Consider the following 9,622-nt stretch of genomic DNA (forward strand, 5'->3'; position numbering starts at 1 on the left):
TTTCCTCTTGCAATAAAATCCTGCCTTTTCTATGCAGTCTATCTTTTCACTCAGGCTTTAATTAACTGGGTCAGCTACCTATCAGCAACTGCTTGTTAGTGTCTTGTGCAGAGTTCAAATTGATTATATTGGTGAAATTCAAAATTGCACGACATGATACCTAGACCATAAAAATAACAAGCTTATGACAATTTCCAACCTCTAACATGGAGTCTCGCTCTAGCAAAGAAACACAAAGGAACCTCTAGTTTTACAATATGACGTCAAAGAAAAGTCTATTTGGACATTGATACAGTAAATACGCGCAGAGCCTTAGTAACTGATTAATTTTGCAACCAAACATTAAATGTTCAGTCTAAGCATGTATCTTGCTTGGTACACAGAATGTTTGTTTAAACACAGATAAAAGATAACATTGTGCAAATATTTTTCTGCACTTATCTATGGTAATAAAAAACAGCTGAGATAGGCACCTAATACCAATCAGATTATACAAAACTTTCTATTATACATTATTTCTGGTATTTGTAAAAAGCTATTTGTTTACTCATTTCACATCCCCAATTGCAAAACTTTTCCATGATTGATTATATTATAGAAGTACAGAAGTTTCTGGTCCCCCAAAAAACATGGTAGCACCCAAGTTATTACATACATACATACAACTAATTAATTTTTCTGTATGACATTTATTCACGCCTTTTGGTCTGAACATGGCCATGTGCAAGCAACAACTTATATCCAACAATGTGTAAGGAGCTAATACAGGGTGGTCGTTAGAAAAGCATGAAATTTAAAAGTCAGATGAGATCACGGAAAATATGTGTATAGGTAGAGGTTGAAATAAATCGATATGCCACAAGGTATATGTTTTCAAAAAACTTTGTAAAATATATTTTTTTAAATAAATAGTTATTTGACAAATTTTCTGATTTTTCAGCCCCCGACCTGTATTTTTGAAAGGGAGGTATTTCTTTATTATGATTACACAAAAAAAAAAAATATTACATTTTATACTCTTAGGACTTCGCTATATACATCTGAGATTTTAGATGAGCAAACAAACATTCAAGAGATGAGAAGTATGCCCGGCATATGATTCTATAGAACCGCTGTGCATCCTTTTTGCTCTGAACAAAGCCCTGTACAAGCAGCCACTGATACAACACAGCAATGTCTAACACTTTAGCGCTAAGTCATAGCGCCTACGAGCAAATTCATTTATCTACCGACATTTTAAAATCGCAAATCAACCAAAATATTATTTCTCTAAACTGTTCTATATATTAACAAAAGTATTCCTAAATTAATATTTTAAAATAAACTTCAAAATATGCATCTACAACCCATGCATATGAACCGACCAAATATTCCTATACAACCAATGAAATATTCATATACAGTCAATATCATATGCATATACAGCCGATGCCATAATTATATACAGTCAAATCATATATATATATAAAGCCAACAAAGTATTCATGCTTAGTCAATGTCATATGTATATACAACCAATGCAAAGCCATTGGCATATGCGTATACAGCCACATTGTATACACATAAAGTCAACCAAATAAACAATTATAGACAACATCATATTTATATAGAACCAATTCATACACATATAGAGTCAACTAAATGTGAATATACAGTCAATGTCATATTCAAAAATAGACAATTCTTATACATATATACAGCGAACCATATATGCATATTCAGCCAATTTCATATGAATAAACGGCCAATGTCATATGCATATACAGTCAGTGCCATATTCATAAATAACAAAGCCATGTGCATATACAGCCAGTTCTCTTTGCATGTAAAATCAATGGCATGTGTTTATACAGCCAATGCAATATGCATATATATTCAATGCCATATATATAAACAAGTAATGACATATGCGTATACAGCCAGTTCCATATGCATAAACAATCAATGCCATGGGCTCATACACTCAATGACATAAGCATATACAAGGATCTCATATTGAAAAAGCCAACCAAATAAGCATATACAACCAATGTCATATGCATTTCAAGGGAATAAAATACGAATATACAGTTAGCGCTATAAGTATACACAGCCAATACCATAAGCATATACAGCCAACGCAAATACATATCAACCGAACCAAATTTTTCCTATATAGCCAAGAGAATATTTATATAAAACTGTTTATATACCGGTACATATAGATCCCTCCATATATACATAAAAAACCCAACAAATATACATATACAGCCAATTCCATATGAATGAACGGACAGTGATGATATATGCATAAATAATCAATGACAAGTGCATATACAGCCAATGCAATATACATTCAATGCCATATACATATGTAGCCAAATCATCTACATATAGAGCCTACTGAAATCATATACAGTCAATACGAAATTGCACACAGCCAAGTCACGCATATAGAGCCAACAAATATGCATATACAGCCAATTCGATTTGAATAAACAAACATATGCATAAACAACAAATGCCATGTACATATAAACCCAATGCCATATGCATAAACAACCAATGAAATATACATTTGCAGCCAGTTCTAAATGCATAAACAACCAATGCCATGTGCACATACACTAAATGTCATATTCATTTACAAGTAACTCATTGAAAAATGCCAACCAAATTTGCATATACAACCAATGTCATATGCATTCTGAGAAAATCAAATACCAATATATGCATAATTAATAAACGACATGTGTATATACAGCCAATGCCAAATGCACAAACAACTAATGCAATACGCATAAACAACCATTGTCATGTGCACAAAAAGTCAATGTCATATGCATTTACAAACAACTGATATAAATAAAGAGTCAACTAAATATATATAAACAGCCAATGACATATGCATTAACAACCTAACAAATATACATATACAGCCAATTTCATATAAATTAAAGGCCAGAGTAAAATGCATATACAGCCAGTGTCATACGCATAAACAACCAATGACATATTGGAATACAGTAAATGCTATATGCATATACAGCCAACTCATCAACATACGAAACTTACCAAATATGTGTAAGCAGCTAATGGCATATTTGCATGTATAGTCATCCATATATAGATATAAAACCAATGTCATATGCATATAAAGCGAACTAAGTACAGTAAAACCATATAGAGTCATCAAAATATACATATTCAGCCAATGTCAAATGCATAAACAACCAATTCCATAAGCATAAAAAACCAATGTCATGTGCATATACAGCCAGTTCCATAAGCATGAACAATCAATGACATGTGCATATACAGCCTATGCAATATGCATATACAGCCAACCAATATGAAATATAGGAACAACCAAATATGTTCTTATAAAGCCAACTCAAACATAGACATAAAACTATATACACCCAATGTCATATAAATGAACGGCTAGTAACAAATGCATATTCAGCCAGTGCCATGCAATCTGCATATACAGCTAACTAATATAAAATATAGAGCCAAACAAATATGCATATACATATACAGCCAACGCATATAGACATATAGCATACTAAAAAATATATGCAGCCAATGTCATATAAATATACAGACAACCACTATATATATATATGCATCAAATACCTACGAAATGTGCATATACAGCCAATTCGATTTGAACAAACGACAAATATGCATATACAGCCAATTCGATTTGAACAAACGGCCACTGCCATATGCGATAAACAACCAATGACATATGCATATACAGCCAGTTCTATATGCAAAAATACCTAATGTCATGTGCACATACACCCAATGCCATAATCATTTACAAGTAAATTATATTAAAAAAGCCAACCAAATATGCATATACAACCAATGTCGTATGTATTCTGAGAAAATCAAATACGAATATACGATCAGTGCTATATACATAAACAGCCAATACCATATGCATATACAGCCAACGCATATGCACATCAACCAAACCAAATTTTTTCTATACAGTCAAGACAATATTCATATACAGACAATTCGTGTACCTATTGAACCGATCCAGATATGCATAAACAACCTTACAAATATGCATATTCAGCCAATTCCATATGAATGAAAGACCAGAGTCAAATACATATACAGTCAATGCCAAATGCATGAACAACCAATGCAACCAATGTCATGTGCACATACAGTCAATGCCATATGCATTTACAAACAACTCATATACATAAATGGCCAAATGAATATGAATAAACAACAAATGACATATGCATATACAGCCAGTTCAATATGCATAAACAGTCAATGTCATATGTATTTTAAGCGAATCAAATATGGAAACACAGTCAGTGCTATATGCATATACATCCAATGCCATATGCATAAATAATAAATGACATGTGCATATACAGCCAATGCAATATGCGCATATACAGCTGACTAATATAAAATATAGATCCAAACAAATAGGCATAAACATTCAATGACATACATATACATATGTAGCCAAATCATCTACCTATAGAGCCTACTGAAAACATATACAGCCAATGTCCATACACAGCCAACTCATGCATATAGAGAACCCGCCAATTATGCCAACACAGGCAATGCCAAATGCCCAAGAAGCGAATTCGTGTACACCTACAATTTATACCATATGCATTTACAAATAACTCATAAAGTGAATCAATGCATTTTGCATATACAGCTGATGCCATATGCTTTTACAGCCAACTCATTAAAATAAGAATTCTACCAAATATGCAAAAGATGCCAATGGTATATGTGCATATACAGTCATTCAAATATACATATAAAACTAATGTCATATGCATATAGAGCAAACCAAATAGAGTAAAAATATATAGAGTCATCATAATATACATATACAACCAATGCCATAAGCATAAACAACCAATATACAGCAAATGCCATTTGCCCAAACAATTACTTTCTATACATATATAGCCAACCAGATATGCATAAACAGACAATGCCATTTACAAATACAACCAATTTCATTGGTTTATACAACCAACCATATACACATAAAGCCAACCAAATATAAATATATAGGCAATGCCAAATACACGTACAGCCAATGACATATACAAATAAAGCAGCAAAATATGCATGTACTATCAACTCATAGTCACAGAAAAGCATCTGAATATGCATATATGTGTATAGGTAGAGGTTAAAATAAATCGATATGCCACAAGGTATATGTTTTCAAAAAACTTTGTAAAATATTTTTTTTAAAATAAATAGTTATTTGACAAATTTTCTGATTTTTTAGCCTCCGACCTGTATTTTTGAAAGGGAGGTATTTCTTTATTATGATTACACAAAAAGAAAAATTATTACATTTTATACTCTTAGGACTTCGCTATATACATCTGAGATTTTAGATGAGCAAACAAACATTCAAGAGATGAGAAGTATGCCCGGCATATGATTCTATAGAGCCGCTGTGCATCCTTTTTGCTCTGAACAAAGCCTTGTACAAGCAGCCACTGATACAACACAGCAATGTCTAACACTTTAGCGCTAAGTCATAGCGCCTACGAGCAAATTCATTTATTTACCGACATTTTAAAATCGCAAATCAACCAAAATATTATTTCTCTAAACTGTTCTATATATTAACAAAAGTATTCCTAAATTAATATTTTAAAATAGACTTCGAAATATGCATCTACAACCCACGCATATGCATATGAACCAACCAAATATTCCTATACAACCACTGAAATATTCATATACAGTCAATACCATATGCATATACAGCCGATGCCATAATTATATACAGTCAAATCATATATATATATAAAGCCAACAAAGTATTCATGCTTAGTCAATGTCATATGTATATACAACCAATGCAAAGCCATTGGCATATGCGTATACAGCCACATTGTATAAACATCAAGTCAACCAAATATACAATTATAGACAACATCATATTTATATAGAGCCAATTCATACACATATAGAGTCAACTAAATGTGAATATACAGTCAATGTCATATTCAAAAATAGACAATTCTTATACATATATACAGCGAACCATATATGCATATTCAGCCGTTTATTCATATGAATAAACGGCCAATGTCATATGCATATACAGTCAGTGCCATATTCATAAATAACAAAAGCCATATGCATATACAGCCAGTTCTCTACGCATGAAAAATCAATGGTATGTGTTTATACAGCCAATGCAATATGCATATATATTCAATGCCATATATATAAACAGGTAATGACATATGCGTATACAGCCAGTTCCATATGCATAAACAATCAATGCCATGTGCTCATACACTCAATGACATAAGCATATACAAGGATCTCATATTGAAAAAAGCCAACCAAATATGCATATACAACCAATGTCATATGCATTTCGAGGGAATAAAATACGAATATACGGTTAGCGCTATAAGTATACACAGCAAATACCATGAGCATGTACAGCCAACGCAATTGCATATCAACCGAACCAAATTTTTCCTATATAGTCAAGAGAATATTTATATAAAACAGTTTATATACCGGTACATATAGATCCCACCATGTAAAAAACCCAAAAAATATACATATACAGCCAATTCCATATGAATGAACGGACAGTGATGGTATATGCATAAATAATCAATGACAAGTGCATATAAAGCCAATGCAATATGCATATACATTCAATGCCATATACATATGTAGCCAAATCATCTACATATAGAGCCTACTGAAATCATATACAGTCAATACGAAATTGCACACAGCCAAGTCACGCATATAGAGCCAACATGTATGCATATACAACCAATGTCATATGTAATTTGAGCAAATCAAATATGAATACAGATTTAGTTCTATATGCATATACAGCCCATACAAATATGCATATACTGCCAATTCGATTTGAATAAACAAACATATGCATAAACAACAAATGCCCTGTACATATAAACCCAATGCCATATGCATAAACAACCAATGAAATATACATATGCAGCCAGTTCTAAATGCATAAACAACCAATGCCATGTGCACATACACTAAATGTCATATTCATTTACAAGTAACTCATTGAAAAATGCCAACCAAATTTGCATATACAACCAATGTCATATGCATTCTGAGAAAATCAAACACCAATATATGCATAATTAATAAACGACATGTGTATATACAGCCAATGCCAAATGCACAAACAACCAATGCAATACGCATAAACAACCATTGTCATGTGCACAAACAGTCAATGTTATATGCATTTACAAACAACTCATATAAATAAAGAGCCAACTAAATATATATAAACAGCCAATGACATATGCATTAACAACCTAACAAATATACATATACAGCCAATTTCATATAAATGAAAGGCCAGAGTAAAATGCATATACAGCCAGTGTCATACGCATAAACAACCAATGCTATAATGGTATACAGTAAATGCTATATGCATATACAGCCAACTCATCAACATACGAAACTTACCAAATATGTGTAAGCAGCTAATGGCATATTTGCATGTATAGTGATCCATATATAGATATAAAGCCAATGTCATATGTGTTTATAGCGAACTAAATACAGTAAAACCATATAGAGTCATCAAAATATACATATTCAGCCAATGCCAAATGCATAAACAACCAATTCCATAAGCATAAAAAACCAATGTCATGTGCATATACAGCCAGTTCCATAAGCATGAACAATCAATGACATGTGCATATACAGCCTATGCAATATGCATATACAGCCAACCAATATGAAATATAGGAACAACCAAATATGTTCTTATGAAGCCAACTCAAACATAGACATAAAACTATATACACCCAATGTCATATAAATGAACGGCTAGTAACAAATGCATATTCAGCCAGTGCCATGCAATCTGCATATACAGCTAACTAATATAAAATATAGAGCCAAACAAATATGCATATACATATACATCCAACGCATATAGACATATAGCATACTGAAAAACATATTAAGCCAATGTCATATAAATATACAGACAACCACTATATATATATATATATATATATATATATATATATATATGCATCAAATACCTACGAAATGTGGCCAATTCGGTTTGAACAAACGACAAATATGCATATACAGCCAATTCGATTTGAACAAACGGCCACTGCCATATGCAATAAACAACCAATGACATATGCATATACAGCCAGTTCTATATGCAAAAATAACTAATGCCATGTGCACGTACACTCAATGCCATATTCATTTACAAGTGAATTATATTAAAAAAGCCAACCAAATATGCATATACAACCAATGTCATATGTATTCTGAGAAAATCAAATACGAATATACAATCAGTGCTATATACATAAACAGCCAATACCATATGCATATACAGCCAACGCATATGCACATCAACCAAACCAAATTTTTTCTATACAGTCAAGACAATATTCATATACAGACAATTCGTGTACCTATAGAACCCATTCAGATATGCATAAACAACCTTACAAATATGCATATACAGCCAATTCCATATGAATGAAAGACCAGAGTCAAATACATATACAGTCAATGCCAAATGCATAAACAACCAATGCAACCAATGTCATGTGCACATACAGTCAATGCCATATGCATTTACAAACAACTCATATACATAAATGGCCAAATGAATATGAATAAACAACAAATGACATATGCATATAGAGACAGTTCAATATGCATAAACAGTCAATGTCATATGTATTTTAGCGAATCAAATATGAAAACACAGTCAGTGTTATATACATATACATCCAGTGCCACATATACACCCAATGCCATATGCATAAATAATAAATGACATGTGCATATACAGCCAATGCAATATGCAATAAATGTCTAATATAAAATATAAAGCCAACCAAATAATCATATACATTCAATGACATATAGATATTTAGCCAAAAAGAGCCAACCAAATATGCATATACAACCAATGTCATATGCATTTTGATCAAATCAAATATGAATATACAGCCAGTGCTTTATGCATATACAGTCAACACCATATGCATATACAGCCAATATATGATTCATATACATATTCATATACCTATAGATCCCAACAAACATTAATTTACAGCATATTACTTAAACGGCCAATTGTATATGCATATACAGCCAACTCACATGCATATAGGGTCAATCAAATATGCATATACAGCCAATGCCATATAATTAAACAAACAATGACAGAACAGCCAATAAAATATGCTTAAACAGCGAATTCATATGCATATAGTGTCAATACCGTATGAACATACAGCAAATGCCATACGCTTAACAACTAATGTCATATGCCTAAACAGGTATTTTATTATATTTGAACAATATTCATATATTGATAAATACTTTCGGTTTTAGTTAAAAACTTGCTGCCCCATGGACTATACTGGCGGAACACCAGTTGAAAACCACTGTGAAGTTTGCAATTTTGGAAAGAGTTTGATGGAATTTTGCAAATAAATTACAGTAGCATGATTAAGGTCATTCATAAAAATCCCGTTTGTATTTCCATGCAGTTTAGTCTCCTGTTTATTCTCTCAAATCAGTGGTTTCCGATGTTTTTCGATAAATT

Source organism: Styela clava, chromosome 1 (genome assembly GCF_964204865.1).
Source record: "Styela clava chromosome 1, kaStyClav1.hap1.2, whole genome shotgun sequence".
NCBI classification, from domain to species: domain Eukaryota; kingdom Metazoa; phylum Chordata; class Ascidiacea; order Stolidobranchia; family Styelidae; genus Styela; species Styela clava.